The sequence below is a fragment of the Sciurus carolinensis genome, chromosome 3, assembly GCF_902686445.1.
Source record: "Sciurus carolinensis chromosome 3, mSciCar1.2, whole genome shotgun sequence".
Taxonomy (NCBI): domain Eukaryota; kingdom Metazoa; phylum Chordata; class Mammalia; order Rodentia; family Sciuridae; genus Sciurus; species Sciurus carolinensis.
The window spans coordinates 16,829,926-16,851,681 of NC_062215.1; the positions used below are offsets into that span (position 1 = coordinate 16,829,926).

Here is a 21,756-nt window from a genome sequence, read left to right on the forward strand (position 1 = left end):
CTGTTCAAAGTTTTAGTAAAAGGTTTTCATTATTATTCCTTTAAGTTTGCAATTAGATACACTATTAGCATTCTTGACTATATGATCTTGGTGATTTTATCAATCTCTCTCAGGTTCAGGGTCATCCTTTGTACTGGAAATAATAATACTTCAGAGGTTTTTGTCTGCATTCTATGTATAAAGGACATGGGGTAGTGTCTGGCTTAGTGAATTACTGCTATTATTATAATAATTACCACTAATATAGCTCCTCATACCCTAGTGGTAAGAGTGGGACTGTGGGCACTCTCTGATATTGGGCAAATTCATTAACTTTTTAGAACCTTGGTATTCTCATCTTTGAAAAGGGGATAATTATAGTACCTCGACCCTAGGCTGGACTTTTATTGATGTAATGTACTTAGTACATGGTAGGTGCTCAGTAAATATTAATTGCTTCTTTTGTTCATGATATCTATTTACTAGGGCTATCATAACAAAGTGGTTTAAAGAACAGAAATTTACGCTGGGCATAGTGGTGCATGCCTGTAATCCCAGCAGCTCAGGAGGCTGAGGCAGAAGGATTCCAAGTTTAAAGCCAGTCTCAGCAATTTAGGCCCTAAGCAACTTAGCAAGATCCCGTTTCCAAATAAAAAATATAAAGGTTTGGGGATGTGGCTCAGTGGTTAAGCATCCCAGGTTCAATCCCCGGTACCAAAAAAAAAAAAAAAGAAGAGAAATTTATTGTTTTCTAGTTCTGGTTTCTTTCTTTCTTTTTTTGCAGGGAGGAGTGGCAAAGATTGAACCCAGGGTGCTTAACTACTGAGCCATATCCCCAGCCCTTTCTTGTATTTTATTTAGAGACAGGGTCTTACTGAGTTGCTTAGGGCTTCACTAAATTGCTGAGGCTGACTTTGAACGCTTGGTCCTCCTGCCTTAGCCTCCTAGTTGCTGGAATTATAGGCATGTGTCATAGCACCTGGCTAAGGTTTTCTTTTTAAACGCAGAAGGACAGTTCAGTGTAAAATGATGTGTGCTTTCACATCTGATTTTTATAGTTGTCTGGGACTGCTCCAGATAAGTAGGTGTTATGAGGTTGCTATGCCAGTTGTCATTAAGGTTCTAGTCCTCATATTCCTTCTCTCATTCTGAATTGAAGGGGTCGATTGAGTGATTGGATTCTGAGGAAGGGCTACTGGACCAGGCTAGAGAGTGCTCAGAGAGAGCTGAGCAAGCTGAGGCAGAGTACAGGTGTGGAGAGAAGTTGGTAACAGGAAAGAGAACCAGCTCTGGGCGTTGTTGGCTGGTTTGCACCACAAGAGAAAGGGAATAGCCACAGTAAGTTTTGGAGGTCCAGAGAATATTTAAGGTACTTGATTTAAAGAAATTGGAGGGGCTGGAGTTGTGGCTCAGTGGTAGAGCACTTACTTGGCATGTGTGAGGCCCTGGGTTCAATATTCAGTGCCACATATAAATAAATAAAATAAAGAAATTGGAAAAAAAGCTACTCCCCCCCCCCCTTTTTATTAGGGATTGAACTCATGGGTACTTTATCACTGAACAATATCCCCAGCTCTTTTTTAGAATTAAAAAAACAAATCAAAAAAATTTTGAGACAGGGTCTTGCTAAATTGCTGAAAGTGGCCTTCAACTTGTTTGTGATTCTCTTGCCTTAGCCTCTGGAGTAGCTGAGGTTACAGGTGTATACCACCACACCTGGCTGACTGGTCTTACCATCACCACTGTTTCTGTCTTCTCTTTCACAGTTTTCTTTGCAAGTCATTTCTTTAAGTTGTAGATGGACATAATGTCTTTATCTTATTTATTTATATGGTACTGGGCAGTGTGAGGCAAGCACTCTACCAACTGAGCTATATCCCCAGCCCCGTTTATTCTTTTTTTTTTTTTTTTTTTTTTGGGTGCTGGGCATCGAACCCAGGGCCTTGTCCTTACAAGGCAAGCACTCTACCGACTGAGCCCCGTTTATTCTTTAAAGCATCAATAATTGCCTTACCTTGACCTTCTCTCCTCTCATCCTATGCAGTTCCTGGGGGGGCGTCTTAGATAAGTCTGTGTCTAACTTGCTATCCATATGCTGATGATTTGCAATTTTTTTTCCCTATTTCTGACTAGTTTTCTGATCTCCAGACAGCTTCACTTTGATGGCCCATGGGTATTTATAAATGTTCTTATCATCCACTTCCCCAAATTCATCATCTTCAAATCTTTCAATCCCAGTGAGTTGTACTATTTTGCACCCAATTACTCAAGCTGAGGATTCTGGAGGCCTCTAGATTCCTTCATGTGCCATCGTAGTTACCACGCATCTTCATAACATTTTCCTAGTCATCCCCACTTCTTTATTCTGAGTTTAGAACTTCACCCTTTTACCTGCATGACTTCAATCACCTTTTAATCATTTTCTGTGACTGCCTTCAATAAATTGCTGTCAAAGTGATTTTCTTAAATGCAGGTCTCATTGTAGCTGTTCTGGTTTTTAAGGTATAGCTGAAATGTGTTAAGCACCCAGTCTCTTGGTGCAGTCCCTCCTATGCACCCTGTTATTTCCTTGTCTTCTGGTCCTTCACAGGCACTTGACTCTGCTTAAAATGGCCTCTGTTCTGTTCTGGAAGCACTTCCTTACTCCTTTAATAACAGTGGTGGTAATAACAGTAACAAGAGGCTGATACTGGTGGAATTATGGTTTCTGAGTGTGTACATGTGCCTACTGTGCATATACATACCTAGCACTTTTATTGTGTAGCGGCTGCTTGTTTGCTTCTGTTTCACCTTGTCAAGTTTAAATTCTTTGAGAGTAAGGACTAGCTTTTATTGCTTGCACTTGATGGCACTTAGTAAATGTGTGTTGAATGAATAGTCTAAGCACTACATTGAGGGCTTGGTACATCTTTAGGAGAGTATCAGTGGAAAAGCTGATTTAGTAGCATCTGTTTCCCACTCCTGGGCTTACTTGTTGGAACAATAGGATCCAATCTAAGTTGTGAGCAGCTTTGGAATAAGAGTTGCCAAGTGTTACTGTAATTATTACTATTTGTGGTGCTGGGGATTGTACCTAGGGCATCATGCATCTTAGGCAAAGTGCTCTATACTGAACTACACCCCTGGCCATATTATTATTTTTAAGAAATAATCTTACATTGAATGCTGATGGGCAAAGGTGTTTTTGTTTTCTTATGTTTGCTTTTGGCTAAAGAGAACCAGTTTGCTGACAACCCAGTGTCATGTGGTGACTAGAATGTTTTCACATTTTTAGAATAAAGTATAGAAAAATGAATATTATTTAGGCCTATGATGTATCAATTAGTTGGTATATTTGGCAGGGAACTGATGATGTTAGAATTCTTTGGGACATCCAGGTGTGGTGTTGCACAGCTGTAGTCCCAGCAATTTTGGAGGCTATGGGGATATAGCTTGGTGGTATAGTGCTCTTGGGTTCAATTCCCAGAACCAAAAATAAAAAGAATTCTTTGTGACATTAGGTCTTGCATCTCCACTTCTCTGTCACATCTCTATTAAGTATAATTTTAGGCATACAGAATCTTCTTTTTTTCACTTTGTATAAATAGTGTTGGTAATCAATAGCCCAGAAAATGGGCAAATTTGTAATGGTAGTCCATTTTCCTTTTATCTGGCTCCTTATTGTACTGATATTTTTCGGCCAGCAGGGGGAGCTGAAGTCACTGTTATGTGACTTCATCTCAATTGGCTTTCAGCATTTTGTCAGCCCAGGAGAAAGTAAGAAAATCTTTACTGACAACATGATCAGAGTTCACAAAGAAGAAATGAAATACACATGACTAAGAAGCATGTGAGAAACATTTTAATTCTGATAAATAATCAAAAGAATATGGATTAAATGACAAGTATTTTTTACCTATAAAATTGATAATTAAATTCTGCTTTTGAAAGGTGGTGAAGGACAGTCTCCAAAACTACTAGTGGAAATATGCATTGGTCCCAATTCTTCTGGAAGATATTTTGGTAGCATATATTATATTTTGATAGTAAAAGCATCCTTTAATTCAATAATTCTACTTCTAGGAATTTACCCTAAGGGGAGGAATAGAGATACTTAGAAAGATTTGTTAGAAAAGATATTCATAAGTAGCAGGATTAATGGGAAAATAAATAATGGTTTATTTAAGGGTAGATCATTATACAACCCTGAAATATTATTTTTTGAAGAATTTTAAATGTCTTATGTTGCATATATGATAAAAATGAAAAATTCAGGATACAGTTATATAAGGAAGATTCTAAATGTATAAAAGATAAAGTATATACAAACATATATATATATATACACACATATTTATAATTATGTATTACATATACATACTTAGATGAAAAAGTGGAGGGCTGGAGTTGTAGCTCAGTGGTAGAGCACTTGCCTAGCATATGTGAACCACTAGGTTCGATTCTGAGCACTGCATATAAATAAATAAATAAAATAAAGGTCCATCGACAACTAAAAAAAAAATAAAAGAGAATGGAAGGAACTATACCAATAACTTAATATTTGCTTTTGGAAAGAGAGAAGCAGTTTGCTGATAGTCATTGTCATATGATAATTAGAACTGAATCTATCAGCCAATTGTTCTATCTAAACTGGCACCAAGGGATGTTTTGCAGTGAGGTGTTATATTAACCTAAAAAAAAAAAAAAAAAAATTAACCTCAGAAATTTGGGGTTTCACCTCAGACATCACTTCTGTTTTATAGGACTCCAGAAATGATTTATTTATAAATTTATTTAAAACACTTCTTGGAAATCTATTTTTAACTCTCAGCATCTCTTGGTAATAACACATTCTACAGGTTTCTGTTATCTGTTACAGAAAGAAACACTACCTTTCAAGCTTAAAAGTTTAATATTTTGTATTGAGATTTGGTAGATAAATTAGTATTTCCCATAGTGATACATATTCTGATTATGAGCTTTCCTGTTTTCTCAATTGAAGGTGCTTGATTTTATTTACATTTTTATGGTACTGGGGATTAAATCCAGGACCCTCACGCATGCTAGGCAAGTGCTCTTCACTGAGTCGAATCCTTATCTCCAGGCCAGGAGGGGTGGCACATGCCTTTAATTCCAGTAGCTCAAGAGGCTGAATTAGGAAGATCTTGAGTTCAAAGCCAGCTTCAGCAACTTAGTGAGACTCTAAGCAACTAAGCAAGACCCTGTCTCTAAATAAAACTTAAAGCTGGGAATATGGCTCAGTGGTTAAGTGCCTGGCACTGGGTTCAATCCCTAGTACCAAAAAAAAAAAAAAGAAAAAGAAAAAGAAAAAGAAAATCTCCAGTGAGACCTCCTTTAGCCTCTTAGTTATTTCCATTTATACTTCTTTGGAATCTTTGTCATTATTGTTTTTCCCTTCTGGATTTATGATAACCTCTCAGAACTGATTTTGCCTATTTTTTATTAAATTTTTTTGCAAATTTGAGAACTGTATTTTACACATAGCTAAACTTTGAATTGGTAGAAGGATAGGAGAATAATATATTTGATAAGTTTTCTCCTTGTTGCTAATGTAGTTTGGTCTTTTTTTGTTTTGGTATAGAACATCACATTGTCTTTAAGAAACATTTCTATAATTATTTAAAAATTCCTTTCTGGACTAGAAGTCAGTCATAAGTTATATTTAAAGTATAATTTAGATTTCCATCCTGCAAATGCTTTACTTTTCATTTGTCCATGTTATAGCATACTTGCCATTTTCCTGCCTACATATTTTAGATTCTTCTCAGTGAGCTGTTGGAGGTAACCCAGAGTAAGAATCACCTTGATAGATCTGATAAAGTTAGAAAGCTTTAGTTAAAATGTACCCCTCTGGAATTTCCACTTTGGGCCTAATTTTGTCTATACAGGAACTACCCTAGAGCAAGTGTAATCCTCTTCTGGACAGGCCTTCTCATGTTTAAACAGCTTTCATCCTTGCTGAAGTATTCTCCAGGATGAAATAAATCTGAGGTTTTACAAATGTTTCTCATTTGATGCACTTAGAAATCCTTTCCATCTCTCAGTTTCCTTAGTTTTCTGACTCATTGTGGCATTTCATTATTAGGAAGCTCATCAGTTTATCTGCAGAATGGAGAATTCTTTATATCTTTTATGCAGTTTATATAATGTTAAATACAGCATTTGTAAAACATAACCTAAGAGCAGTCTTTATTTGTTCATTTGGGGAAGTACCTCAGCATCTATCCATAATTTTCTGTGTTTAAATCATGCCTCATTGATAGTAAATATTCTCAATTCTGTGGTCACTTGAGTTTAAAAAAAAAAAAAAAGCAACCTTTTATTTAAAAATTTATCAAGATTTTCATGAAAGCCAATATAAATTTCATTTATTTATTTATTTATTTATTTATTTATTTTTCTGTACTGGGTGTTGAACCCAGTGGTGGTCTACCACTGAGCCCCATCCCCAGCCCTTTTATATTGAGACAGGGTCTCCCTAAATTGCTGAAGGCCAAACTTGCAGTCTTCCTGCCATAGCCTCTGGAGTCCCAGGGATTTTTAGGGTGCTTGCCACTGCCCCTGGCTTCGGTATTTACTTTCTTCTTGGAGAATTTGGGTGGACTTACAGACATGTTGTTTCTTCCTCAGATTATTCATGCTGATTTGTACGTATTCTCATCCCATCTTCGATTTGAGATTGGCCAGATTGGTCCATTTGGAGTTTTAGAGATGGGAGATAACATTGGTGGCATTTTAAAATTTTTGTTCAATGTCTGTTGAGTATCTAAATATGCCCAAGAGTTGAGCAAGGGGCTGGGTAAATACTGATAAAGGAAACATCTGGATTCTGTCCTCTTGGGATTTATAGAAGGTCACTTCTTTCATATGACTGTCAGCTAGTATTTTCTCACTAGCCATTTTATAATTCAAATTTATATGCCTTTAAAACCCAGAGAATATTTTGGGACTCAAGACTACCTGGCATCTGATATATCAGTTTGGAAGCATCTTGTTTAATGATGAATTTGGTTCATTGTCAGTAATTTTGTATTATTTATTTTTTAATTTACTTATTTACTCACTCACAGTGTTGGGGATTGTACTGTGGTACTGTACTACTGACCTACATCCTTAACCCTTTTTATTTTGAGGCAGGGTCTTGTTAAGTTACTGAGGCTGGCCTTAAACTTTTGATCCTTCTGTGTCAGCCTCCCAACTAGCTGCAATTACAGGTCTGCTCTGAGCCTAGCTGAGCCTAGCTTGTGATTTGTATGTTTTATAAAGAATAATTTAGAATTAGGTTTTCCTCCCTCCTATCTTCTACAGTAAATATTGAAGCAAATAAAAATTGTATCAGATACTTTGCTTTGATTACTTTTTATAGCCTGTTTATCAGATGACCCATCCAGTCTTTGATATCTAGCTTTTAGTATATTAAACAATCTCCCAGTAGCTTTGCATTTACTTGTAAGGTTTTAATTGTTGTTTTACCTACATAGATCTTTGTGTTCTTATACTTTGTGGTCTTTCATTGCTTTCCATCATTTGTGTTGTGATAGTTTGGGAAAAGTTATTTTTCTTTCTTCTCTTTCCCTTTACCATGCTGCTTAATAATTTGAAATTTTTAATTGAGCACCTAAGTTTCTATTTTGTGGTACTGGGAATCAAATCCAGGGCCTTACCAGTGCTAGGCAAGTACTCTACCACCCAGACCTTTTTAAAATCTTATGTTTTTAAATATATTTTTTAGTCGTAAATGGACATGATACCTTTATTTTATTTATTTAATTTTTTTATGTGGTGCTGAGGATTGAACCCAGTGCCTCACACATGCTAAGCAAGCACTCCACCACTGAGCTACAACCCTAGCCCCTTAAAATCTGAAAATCACTAAGTTGCCCAGGTTGGCCTTGAACTTATGATCTTTCTGCCTCTATCTCCTGAGTACCTTAGATTTACAGGCTGGTTCCACTGTTGCCTGGCTGAGCTCTTGACTTTGTGATCTCTTACTTTCATTTAAAAAAAAAAAAAATTGGTACTGGGGATTGAACCCAGGGATGCTTTGATACTGAGCTACATCCCTAGCTTTTTTTATTTTTTATTTTGAGGCAGGTCTTACTAAGTTGTTTAGGACTTCACTAAGTTCCTGAGGCTGACCTGGAATTTATCATCCTCCTGACTTAGCCTCCTGAGTCAGTGGGATTATAGGCATGTGCCATGGCACCTGGCTCAGTAAATTGTTTTAAAGTTTATTTCTATACTTTATGTTGCATTTTTTCCTTTAAGTGAAATTTTAATTTTACATGATGAAACCTAGATTTTAAAAAAATCTACCCATATATTTTTAATTTTCAGTGGTACAGAATGCTAGTTAAATGTTTTTATCTCTATTAAAAGTCAATTTCTAATCATAATTTAGAACCATATTCTGTTATATATGTATATATGTATATATGTATATAGCTTAGTAGGCTCTAATATTTTTGAGGAAGTATTTATTGTATTGTTTAAAATTTTATTTATTTCCTTCCTAAAGAAGCTTTGGGTTGTTAAACGTGTGTTGAACCCTACTTTATTACTACTACTACCGTATTTTTCAGGCTTCTGAATCATTGAACTTTAGAGTTAAAAGAAATCTTGCTTTAAGTTGATTAAGCTCTTTTGTTTTATACATGAAAAAACTGAACACAGTAATTTGTCTGAAGTCACACCTCTACTTTAGTTGTAGACCTGAACCTAGAATGTTAATTATCTTAGTCCAGTGATTACTCGGGGATAGATGTGTATACTCATCACATTTACATTAGATTGTGCAACAAAAAAGTTGTTGATTTACAGAGGAGAAAAAAAATTATTAGTCCGTCTTGAAAGTGAATTGATTGATCAGTATATTCTCTCTTGTTCAGCACCTACTCTCCTCAGAGGCTCATATTTGTGAATCAAGGTATCTTCTTTATACACTGGATAGTGCTGGCAATGCCAATGCCAATTTTTTCTCTTTGAACTACCCTTTATAGAAGGCTTACCAACCATCTGTTATAATATTCTTCAGGCAGAGTATAATATTGTTAACTTTTAAGCTTTTTTTTTTTTTTTAAATATATTTTTTAGTTGTAGATGAACAGGATACCTTTATTTTTTTTAATTTTTTTAATTTTTTTATTTTATTTTTTTATGTGGTGCTGAGGATTGAACCCAGTGCTTCACACATGCTAGGCAAGTGCTCTGCCACTGAGCTACAGCCCCAGCCCTGTTTAAGCTTTTAAAATAATAATACATTTCAGTCCTAAGTCCCTGAAGATAACTTTTCCAGTAATAGGATTTTGTGTTCTTTAAACTCTATTAATTTACTGATGTCTTAACTTCAGTCATTCCTTTGGACGACTGATTGTATCAGTGACGTGTTGGGTCTTCCTCATTTCATTCTCTTGTCTTTTTGTTTGTTCGCTTGTTTTTGGTATAGGGATTGAACCCAGGGGCCCTTTACCACTAAGCCATATCCCCAACCCTTTTTGTATTTTAAGACAGGGTATTGCTAATTTGCTGAGACTGACCTTGAACTTGAGCTCCTGCTTCAGCCTCTGGCATCCCTGATATTAAGGCATATGCTTCTGTGCCCAACCTTGTTTCCTTCTCATAGAGAATAATTTAGAACTTGAGTTTGAAGAAACCCCAAGTTTTGCTTACATATGCTGTTGGCAATGAGTTTGCAAGCCTAACATGAATGCAAATTAGTGCTCTGAGGTAACTTTTCAAGAGGAAATAAATTGCAGAAGTATGACTTGCCTTCAAGTTGTTCATCATTTTTATGCAAAATGAAATTGTATAGAAACTTAAGTACTATTTTGGCTTTAGTTTTATTGAGATATATTTTCCTTATTAAAATTTACCCATTTAAAATGTACAAGTAAGTGAATTTTTAGTATATGCACAGTTGTGCATCTATTACCACAATCTAATTTTAGAACATTTTCAACACTCCCCTCCCCCCCCAAAAAATCTCTATATCTGTTAGCAGTCAATATTATCTTTTCTCTCCTTCAGCCCCTGGCAACCATTAATTTTCTTTTGGTCTCTATGGAAAAGTCTGGACTGGACATTTCACATGAATGAAATTGTATAATATATGGTCTTTTGTGACTGACTTCTTTGACTTAGTTTTTTTTTTTTTTTTTTAATATTAAGGATTGAACCTAGGGCATTGCACATGCTAGGCAAGTGCTTTATAACTTGAGATTCATCCTTAGCCCCTTTTAAATCTTATTTTGAGACAGAATCTCACTAAATTGTCCAGGCTGACTGTGAAATTGTTTTCCTCCTGCCTTGGGCTCCTCCTCCAGAGTAGCTGGGATTTTAGGCATGTACCACCACACCCAGTGACTTAGCATGATTTCAAGGTTCATTCATTTTATAGCATATATCAAATACTTTATTCTTTTATGGCTGAATAATATTCCATTTTATGGAGATATTTCTTAGCAATTGATGCACATTTGCGTTTTTTTCCATCTTTTGGCTATTATGAATAATGTTGTATAAACATTCTTGTACAAGTTTGTTTGAATAGCTGTTTTCAGTTCTCTTGGGTACAGATATACCTACGAATAGCTTTGAATTGTGTTTTGAAATCAGGAAATATGAAACTTGGAACTTGGCTTTTCGTTTTCAAGAATTTTTGAGTATTCTGGGATTACATCTTGCATTAGATGTGTAGGTCAGTGTAGGGAAATTATTACCATTTCACCAATGCTATATCTTCTGATCATGAGCATGGTATGTGTTCCCATTTAATTAGGACTTCTTTAACTTTTTTTGGGCAATTTTTATAGATTCCATTGCATAAGTTTTCACTTTGATTTCTAATCATTTTATTCTTTTTGATGCTATTGCAAATGGAATTATTGTTACATTGCTTATTGCTAGTGTATAGAAGTAAAATTGTTATTTATATTTTGCTTTGGTATCTTGTAATCTTTTCGAGCTTATTAGCTCTTATAGTTTGTGGGTTCCTTAGGATTTTCTATATACAAGATTATGCTATCTGCAAACAGGTTCACTTCTTCCTTTCTAATTTGAATGCTTTTTATTTCTTTTTCTTTACAATTTTCCCTGTTTAGAATCTCTGGTACAGTGTTGAATAGGATTAGGGAGAGTGGTTCTGTTTGTTTTTTTCTTGATTTTTTTTTTTTTTTGGGTGCTGGGGATCGAACTCAGGGCCTTGTGCTTACAAGGCAAGCACTCTACCGACTGAGCTATCTCCCCAGCCCCTTTTCTTGATCTTAATGGAGAAAATGCTTCTCCCTAAGTGTGATTTTATTTTATTTATTTATTTATTTATTTATTTATTTATTCTTTCATTCATTCATTCATTCATTCATACATACATATATACATACATACTAGGTATTGAACCCAGAATTACTTAACCACTGAGCTACATCCCTAAGCCCCAAGACTTTATATTTTTAAATTTTGAGTCAGGGTCTTGCCAAGTTGTCCTAGGACCTTGCTAAATTGCTGAGGCTGGCTTTGAACTTGCAGCCCTCTTTGCAGCCCAGCCTCTCAGTTGCTGGGATTAAGACTGTGCCACTGTGCCCAGCCCTAAATATGACATTAGTTGTGGGTTTTTCACATACCATTTATCAGGTTGAGGAAGTTTCTTTCACTTTCTAGTTTGTTGAGTGTTTTTATTGTAAAAATGTAATCCTTTTTATACTAGATTCATTTTGCTTTATTGAGGATTTTTACATCTATATTCATAAGGAATATTGGTCTATAGATTTTTTGTTTTGTTTTTGTTTTGTTTTTGGTACTGGGGTTACATCCCTGGTCCTTGTTATCTTTTGAGACAGGGTCTTGCTAAATTGCTGAGACTAGTCTCCTACTTGCAATCTTCCTGTCTCAGCCTCCCAAATTGCTGAGATTATAGGTATGTGCAACTGTGCCTGGCTGGTATGTAATTTTCTTGTGATGTTTTTGTTTGGTTTTGGTATTAGAGTAATAATGAACTAATAATAGTCTTATTAAATGAATTACCATGTGTTTTTTGATTTATTGTGAAATAATTTTGGTTTAACTTTGAACATTCATTTTGTAATAGTAAACAATTGCCTAATTAATTAATGAAGATAATAGTTTAAAAAATCTATTATCGTTATAGTCAGAAAAAACCTAGAAGTATATCTCAGCAATAATTCTGGGATGATTTAGGCAAACTTTAGAAAAGGAGTCAGAAGTGAGTAGAATTAGAAGTATAATAATACGCTTAGTGAAATTTTACTGATTTGCTAATTGTTCTCTGATCACTTCTTAGTTTTGGATTTTTAGCCATTTAGATATCAATGAATAGAGGACATTTTTTATTGATGATCATTTAGCTTATAATGGTGACTAAGAATTTGTTTTTTTTCAGAGGTTATTACAGTGTTTAGTCATCAGTAGGCACTTACTAAATGTTTATGGATGAATGGGAATTAATGTAGGGCTTTAAGGGTATGTCCTGTTTTTTTTTGAAAATGGAAGGTAGGTTGGGTCTGTAGCTCAATGGTAGAGTACATACTTAGCAGGCTTGAGGCCCTTGGGGTTTAACTAAACCCCATCATGGGTGTACGTATATATGTGTTTGTGCATCATTATTGTCATATTATGAAAATTTAATGTCATGGCCTAAATATTAGCAGTACTGTCATATTTGTACTCCCACCTTAGATATTCTGGGAAGTATGAGTAGTTTTCCCCCCCCTTGCTATTCAGAGGATTTTTTATCCCCTTTTCTTATACCACAGAAAATAGTTTTATTTAGCTCATTTTATTTTTTCTTCAAGTTGAAATGAATCATTTGGGACAAATTTTGTTAAATTTGTGTCTAAATGTGATTATAGGAATAAATTTGGAATATGGTTGAAATACTGCATATTGGATTCTGCAATTTTTGTCTAATTCAAAAATGAAAAAAGATTGTTGTTAAGGAAATTATATATGATTTATTAGTAAATGAATGACAGAGATAAGAAAGGGGGGACTTTAGCAATTTCCTGAACTCCAGTCATGTTCCAGTAGCTTATGGTCTCTTTGATGATACTGTACTCAAGACAATTTATGTTAGAGATGTTTTTAGGTTTCATCATCTGCACGAAGGAATTCCATCCAGGGGATTTTGGCTGTGCACATCATCTATAAATGATCTAAACCAGTGTTCTTGTAACTTTTGCTTTCAAATACTCCCAGAGTCTGGGATTGTTTAGAGCAGCTTGTCACAGTACAACATGTCCTTGAAGATTGCTTTTCTGTCTTGAAATAAATTAGAATTTTGCATTATGTTCTATAATATTTGTATTTATTTTAACAAAAGTATGTTTATTTACTATAACATTGCTTAAATTGATGCTCTAGACTAAATTTTTCCTGTTTATTCAGTGACTTTAGTTAATCTCTCTTCTATAGCTGAATATTCCTGTGTGTATATAGAACCCAGTTCTAGAATCCAGGAATTTAGTGGGTTAAAAAGGAGTGTTCCTTTCCAAGAGTGTTCCTTTGGAGTGAACAGTGTACCATTTTCCAGAATCCCTAGGTTTGCTATGCTGTCGGAACAAAGATTTTACAAGTTTCATCATAATTTTAGAATTAGCAACTGACTTAAAATTTTTAAAAATGTCTTTTGTGTCTCTTGTCTTTTTTCTGTGAATGTTTTCTAATTCCTGACTCTTATCAGGCCCTCCTCTACTTGGCCTCTCAAAGCTGCCTTGAAGTTCTGCAGACTTACCTTTATGTTTCAGTTGGATAAGAAGGCAGGTAGTTTCTTGGTAAATTTTGGGCAAATTCTGACATTCACTCTTCCTTTTTGGTAGTGTTTAGGTCCTAGGCAGATTGGTTCAATTGACATTGCCTTACCTGCACAATCAGTATGGTAGCGTACTCCTAATTATGTTTGGTCAATAAACTTTTTTCTTTATTTTGGTACTGGAGATTGAACCCAGGGGGACTTAACCACTGAGCCACACCCCAGCCCTTTTTTATATTTTTTTATTTTGAGAAAGGGTCTCACTGAGTTGGCTTAGGGCCTAAACTGCAGAGCTGACTTTGAACTTGTGATCCTCATGCCTCAGCCTCCTGAGCTGCTGGGATTATAGAGGTGCACCACCAATAAACTGGTTGGCAAAAGCACACCTCCTAATTACTTGAGAATTTTAAAGTATTTTAATCTAAAATTCAAAACACATCAGGATTAATTAAAATCAACCTGAATAATCATTGTAGTTGTTTAATTTCGTTCTTTGTGGGACTTTATCAAAACATTTATAGAAAGTCCTGGTTAAATCTTTTGCTCTAGAAGTAGTGCTAGTGTAGTTATTTTGAAATCTGGATTGCAGAAAAGAAAACCAACAATCTTGGATATTAGATTTTAATGATAGTCTGAGATGAGAGAACTTGACTTGTGTTTCTTTAAACAATACAATGTATTCAGTATTTTTTGTTTGTTTGTTTGTTTGTTTTTTTCCCCCGAGATGTGATCCCTGATAAACTGCCTCAGCACCCCTAGTCACTCGGATTATAGGTGTACACCACTGTGCCCAGCTTTGGTTGAGTTTAATGCAATCTTCTGAATTATCCCCAAACAAATTATATTTAGGAGTGTTTTTCTTAAAACTTTACTTACTGTTCTTGTTATTTTGTTAACACAGTGAAATCATGAAACTCCCTAAGAATTAATTTTTCTTCTTGATGAGTTATTGAATCACTTCTGTGGTGAGATGGGAAGATAGTATCTTTTTTTCTTTTACTTTTTATGCTACTGGGGATTGAACCCAGGGGCTCTTTACCACTGAGCTACATCCCCAGCCCCTTTTCTAATTTTTTTTTTAAATTTTATTTATTCTTTTAATAATGGATGTTTGAAAACATTTACAATATTAATCAAAATTTACTTAAGAGAACGCTTTCTTTTTTTTTTTTTACATTTCAATATTGAGCAATAAGAGAAAATAGTATAATTATGGGCAAAATTATTCTGTCAAAAACTTATCATGCTTGATGGTAGCATGTTTACATGTGACTCACTTTCTGGTGTAAAAGTTCTTTGGCTGTGAGAAAGAACATTTGGTTTACTTCACTAATAGGAATATCTCTTAATGCTGGGATGGCCTCTTCTTGGTATTTCTTCTTTGTTGGTTTGTAGCATAGTTATCTGTGATCGTATGAATCGAGTTGAGGGGAGAAGTACTCATCATGTTAATTCCAAATAAGAGTACATAACCAATTCTTATAGTAATAAGGAGGTAGAGAGGTAATGCGACTGCCCAATATTTTTGAGGCCAATAGGTTAAGCCTAAGGAGTTCAGCCAAGATTCAGGAATAAAAGCCCACATAAGATAAAGTATGAAGCCAAACTGGGAGCTTAAGAAAAGAACAAAGCCAAAAATCGCTCTTTATGGCAGTGGCGACGGTGAATTTTCCACCATCTTCCCTGTGGCTCTGGCCAGTCCCAGGGAAAGGCCGGGGACGGCGCCCCTCACCCGGGCGCAGGCGCACCGCGACCCTCGCCAGGAGGGAGCCAGCCAGCGCGGGGGCCGCGGAATCGCTCGGCCGGCGGCCGCCCTAATTTTTTATTTTGAGGCAGGGTCTTGCTAAATTGCTTAAGCTGATCTTGAACTTGGGATCCTCCTGCCTCAGCCTCCCAGATCACTGGGATTATAGGTATGTGTCACCATTCCCAGTAGTATCTTTGTAAAATCTGGAGCTTGTATCACTAGTATGAGGAGTAAAATCATCTTGATTTTAGATGGAACTTATAAAAGGAGTGCTGTATATTCTTTTTTTTTGTGGGGGGGGGGTGCTGGGGATGAACCCAGGGCCTTGTGCTTACAAAGCAAGCACTCTACTGACTGAGCTATCTCCCCAGCCCCTGACATCTCAATTTCTTTGACTTAAATTTCTTAACTTTTGCTGGGCATGATGGCACATGCCTGTAATCCCAGTAACCTGGGAGGCTGAGGTAGGAGGATCAGAAGTTCATAGTCAGCCTCAGCAATTTAGCGAGGCCCTAAACAACTTAGTGAGACCCTGTCTCAAAATAAAAAAGGGGCTGGGAAGTAGCTCAGTGGTTAAATGGCTCTGGGTTCAATCCAGGGCCATTAACTTTGGTTCAGTTTTGTTTTTTTGATACCGGGGATTGAACTCAGGTGTGCTTAACCACTAAACCATATCCTTACTCCTTTTTTGTATTTAGAGGCAGGGTCTCGCTGAGTTGCTTAGGGTGTCATAAGTTGCTGAGGCTGTCTTTGAATTTGTGATCTTCCTGCCTTAGCCTCCCAAACTTCTGGGTTATAGGTATGAGCCACCATGCCTAGCCTGGCTTAGTTTATTCTGGTATTCTATTTAGTACTTGGCTAGTTAAATATGAACCTGAAAGCGTGTATCAATTTCAGTTTAAAGATTTTTTTAATGGTACAATTTTAACCTTTTTTTTTTTAATTTATTTTATTTTTGGTTGTAAGTGGACACAATACCTTTATTTTATTTGTATGTGGTACCGAGGATCGAACCCAGTGCCTCACACATGTGAGGCAAGCACTCCACCACTGAGCTACAACCTCAGCCCTTAACATTGGTTTTTAAATAGGTAGATGTGTTTGTTCTTTTCTATCTGGAATAGGGCCTTAAGCTTAATAGATTCTCACTAGATTTTTGTTGAATTAAATGCATTTAAAATTTTTAGTGTGACTTTAGATTTATGATTGTAATAATTTAGGATGTTTTTAGGGAGATCAAAGTATTTTTAGATATAGTGCTACAGATTTTATGAATGAAAACTGTTTGCTAGAGTCTGTAAAGAGGGATTTGAAGTATGAACTAGGGAAGAGGCTAGGAAAGACATGCTGATCTTTGCTGAACTCACTTTAACCTTTCAATTTTGTAACTATGGAAAATAGCTTCACTCAGTAATAATAACAATAGTTAAACTTTTGATATAGATACTATTATTACCTTCATTTTACAATTTAGAATAAGTACTTTGTCCAGCTGATAAGCAATGGAAGCAGGATTGAAAACTGGAGATACTTCTGGATTCTGTGCTCTAAATTACTATACATTTTTCATGTGTTCAACAAATTCTAGTGAAATATCACCTTTGTGTCAGGTTCTGGGCAAGGTCTCAGGGATGCAATGATAAATAATAAAAGCTGATTCCTTTTCCTTTTGAAACTAAATGGTCTAGGCTGCAGGACTTCATTTTTTTTTGGCGGGTGGTGGGACGGGCATTAATGGGGGATTGAACTTGGGGGCACTTGACTACTGAGCGACATCCCCAGCCCTATTTTGTATTTTATTTAGAGACAGGGTCTCACTGAGTTGTTGAGTGCCGTCTCGTTGCTGAGGCTGACTTTGAACTCGCAATCCTCCTGCCTCAGCCTCCCTAACCTCTGGGATTACAGGCCTGTGTATCAGTGAGAGTAGGAGATCCAAAATTGGAATAGCTATAGTTCCTGTCTGTAAGGGCTTTCAGGCTGGCTTGGAAAGGTGAAAGGTTAGATTGGTATTTGAAAATAACCTCAGAGGGATTACAGAGAACAATTTAATCAAGAATAATATAGTGCCAGCTATTTCCATTATTATTAAGTAGATGATAACAGTGGCATAGTGGAATATATAAAAGGAATTGGAAGCAGATTTGTGGGTAGGAATGAACAAAGAATGATGTTAAGGCGGAATGGTCCCTTTTTCTAGGCAGAGAGAACACAGGTAAGGAGGTAGAAGTATATAGAGCTATTTATAGTAGAGAAAATATTTTCTGAGGAATAAGTAATGCATAAGTTTATAAAATATGATAATGTAAGTAAAGGAATGTAATATTCTAAAATACGACATTATTATGTTTTGACTTCAGGCATAATAAACCTAAGTTGAGTTTTAAATTACCAATAAATGTTTCGTGTTACATTGTTCTAAAATAGCTGGAAGTCCAGAATTCATGCAAATGTCAGGATTGGTTGGCTTAATGCTGTTACCAAGGTTCTGCCCCCTTTGATGCTGGTGGTATCTTAAATTTTGCTGCAAGGAGATCTTAACAAATGAAGGTGTCACTGTCTGAGGAACTGTTTTCCTCCATCTCACTTTAAGATTAAAGAAAATTTTCTCACAATTCTCTCTTGGATGCCTCTCAGGTGGCTTCTGTTCATATCTCATGTCCATTCCTACCAGTCACAGCAAAGAGAATGGGTTTAAACATATCAGGATAGAGTGGACATCAGAGAATCAACCAGACTATTCAAAGAGTGATTTGGAAGTTGAGAGTGCGTGTGGGAGTTCATACAGTGTTTCTGCGGGAGATTTTTAAGAAAATTTATTTACGATTTTGTGTCCATATGTGGGTGTTCACCTTGGATGCTCTAATAAAAATTGGTGCCTAAGCAGAAAGACATCTGATTTTAGGTAAGAATGTAAAACAGGTTGACTGGTTTAAATGCCACAAACACTGTAATCTCCTGGGCTAAGTAATAATAATAAGGAAAAGTTGGAAGTTTTTTAAAAAAAAAACTATACATTGGGAGAAAAATAATCTTTTTAGTTGTCAATGGACCTTTATTTTATTTATTTACATGTGGTGCTGAGAATCAAACTCGGTGCCTCACACGTGCAAGGTGAACGCTCTACCACTGAGCCACAACCCCGGCCCCCAAATGTCTAGTTTTAAAAATTAGCATTTTCCACCTTTATCCTAATGTCCTGCAAAAATGTATTTCATAAACTTGTTTTTTCGGGGATTAATTAAATCTGTCAGTCACATTTTAAGAGTTGGACCAGATTATTTTGTGATGAGTGTTTCTGAATATAAAATTTAAGTATACATTGAAAAGGGCTTTACCTTATTTGGTGTTTTTTTCATTCTGCTTTTAATTTAGATTTCAGATCTCAGATTAGGGCTCTAGTTCGCCATCTATTGGTCCTGGAATTATGTGTTAACATCCTCTTTATTCCATGGAATTACTATTTATGTGGAGAAATGAGTGTTTATATTTTTAAAACGTTATTCCCCAGTATTACATGTATTAATGTTTGTGTAATTGGACTCTGTGACTCGAAAGCTGCTTGCTTTTGATATTTGAGGACCATGACTGTGCTTGAGAGGACGATTTTTGAGAGTGCAAATGGAGACTCAGAGAAACATAGGTGTAGATGCTGTAGGAACTGGTTAGTGTAACTTTGTGGGCAGACTAAACTGTTCCGTAACGTTAGGGAGGGTGTTTTTTGAGGAGCAGAAGTGGCGCATAACACCGGATATTGGTTCTGGTAAACCACAAAAAAAAAAAAAAAAAAAAAAGTATTGAGCATTTTGCATCTTCCTTTTTGGTAGTAGACCATATGCTTCTTGTGTGCAGACTTTGATGATTTATTTGTATTTTTTAAAAGTAATTTTTTCTTTAGCTTTAAAGGTTGGTGGAATTACATTTTGTGTAGATGGGAGGCTGCATTATATTGGTGAATTTTTTAAAACTAGAATTCAGTTTTAAGACCCTATTTTGGGAAAGAAAGAATACGGTACTGATAAACTGATCATGAGGAATAACATGCTACCATGTTAAACTATGGTGGGAAAGTGGAAGTTTGCTTTTTGTCGTGAGATTGGTTGGGTTTCTCTATGAAGTTCTTTGTTAAACTTTTAATATAACACTGAACTTCCATTTGGTGGCGGCAGGAAGCATAAATGCTCATTGTGTAACGCCTTTTGCCTGTTTTGCGGATCTGCCAAACCATGACACCCAAACAAGGACGCGTGCTTCTTTAAAGAAAACTCAGTCCCAGCGGGCCCGGCGCTGGTGGGGCATCACTTCCCCCAGGCTCCCGGCTGCCCCTGCCCGGGCTGGCCCGGCGCGGGCCGTGGCTCGCGCCTGCGCAACGACGCCCCCCGCCCCCCGCCCCGCCCCTGGCGGCTGCGGAGCGCGGCGCTGGGGCTAGGCCCAGCCGTGCTGCAGTGTACCGAGGCAGGCTGTAGGACAAAGGGCGGGTGGCAAAACCCGCTTCACTGGTCAGGGAGCTTCCTGTCTGGTTCAACGCACGGTTGGCCCTGGAATAATGTGGCAGCGACGGCCTTAGCCTCTTTTACTACACAGTGCACACAGTTCCTCGCTCACGTCCTCTCGCTCTGCCGCGCCAGTCCGCCCTGCCCCTCATAGCCGGCGCGCGGCACCGCCAGCCCAGCGCAGAGGGAATGTGACGGCGTCAGCGCCTCAGGTTAGCCTCACCTCGGCCGGAGCCAGGGGCCCGTTCTGCCTGCCGCAGTGCCTCGTGCCGTTGCTGCACGTCCGAGGCAGTGGGGCCTGGCTCCGCGGCTTCCGCAGACGGAGGTGCAAAACAGCGGCCGCGGCGAGGAGCCATGACTGAGGCGGCGGCGGCCGCGCCTCCTGGCGGTCCGCGGGGGCGGCGCGGCGGGCGCCCCCTGGCGGCGCGTCCGGGGCGGAGCGGCCCTTCGCCGCCGCAGCCGCAGCCGGCGGAGGCGCTGCTGTCCCTCCTCCCGTGTCCCCGGCGCTCGCCCGCTCGCTCGCTCGCTCCATTCTCCCTCCGCTTCAGATTAAAGGGGGGGGAGGGAAAAAGGAGCTCGGCCGCCATTTTCCCAGTGCCGCCGCCACCGCCGCCACCGCTCGCCGAGCCGGCGGGAGAAGCGAGCACCGTAGCGAAGCCGACTTGTCTCGCCGCTGCGGCGCGGGGGGCGGCCGGAGCGCGCTCCCGGCCGGGAAGAGAGGCCCGGGGGGTGGCGGCCGGGTGCGGGCTCGGGCTGCAGACGGCGGCGCTTGTTTGTGCGGGGCGGGGGGGCGGCTTCACCCTCTTGCCCCCGCCCGCCCGGCCGGGCTGCGGTACCCGGCCGTGCCCAGGCCCCGCCGGAGCGGAGGAAGGCCGGAGAAAGGGCCCGAAGAGAAGAAAAAGCGGCCGCTCCCCGCCGCCGCCGCCTTCCCCTCCCCCTCCGCCTCGCCCCCCCGCCCGGAAAGTCAGGGCGGCTCCGGGCGCCGGGGGGAGGAGAGCGGCGGGCCCGGCCGGAGCCGCCGCCGCGCGCCCCCGCCCGCCGGCCCTCGGCGCCCAGGCCGGGGGGCTGTTTGCAACTGCGCCCATTTTGTGGGCCGAATCCGCCCGGGCTACGCTCCTCCATCACGTGGTAGGTGCTGCTGCTGCTCCTCTCCTCCTCCTCCTCCTCCCGCTGCCCTTTCTCCTTCTCTTCGCTCTCCCTGTGGCTCCCATTTCTTCCTCTCTTTGTTAGTTGTAACTAGAAAGGTAGGGCAGGGGAGGAAAAATCCCCGGAACTTTAAATGGCCCTCCGGGCTTCCCCGCTGCGGGTTCCGGGCTGGGAGTCGCCCCAAGGGCTGGGGTGTGCGGGGGCCCTTCCCCACCAGCTGCCGCCTCGTTCGCTGGGCTTTCCTTTGGCGTTCTATTAAAAAGGCGGCCTGGAGAACATGGTTTATTCCCGTAAAAAAAACCCCAAACAAACTCTGGCTCTCGTCTTGAACTTCTCTTGACTGCAAAAGGCCTTTTCTTTGCTCGAACACATACCTTGAGCGTTTCACGGTTTGTATCGGAACTCTGATTGTTTCATTTATTATTATTTTTGCTGCCTGTAAAGTGAGGTCACTTACGTTTCAGATCTAGTCCCCCTCAGGCGGACGTGTTTTTTTTTTTTTTTTTAAACTAAAGAGGAAGAGATTTGCTTTTAAGTGAGTTGGATTCTTAATGCTTTTTGGGGGGACTGTTTTCTGCCTGACGATCTTTAGATTCTCAGCAGATACTTTGTTTTCCATGTGATACAGCCCT

At 38.7% G+C, this 21,756-nt stretch overlaps 1 protein-coding gene and 1 pseudogene across 1 annotated transcript in view; one reads left to right on the forward strand and one right to left on the reverse strand.

The window, feature by feature from the left end:
- Positions 1-15,003: 15,003 nt before the first annotated feature.
- Positions 15,004-15,534, reverse strand: LOC124979245 (phosphatidylinositol N-acetylglucosaminyltransferase subunit P-like; annotated as a pseudogene).
- Positions 15,535-20,523: 4,989 nt separating this feature from the next.
- Kansl1 (KAT8 regulatory NSL complex subunit 1) overlaps positions 20,524-21,756 on the forward strand; it is a 153,734-nt gene continuing 152,501 nt past the window's right edge. Inside the window, 1 exon segment of the mRNA XM_047543677.1 lies at positions 20,524-21,106. The gene's annotated coding sequence lies outside the window, so the exon portion shown is untranslated.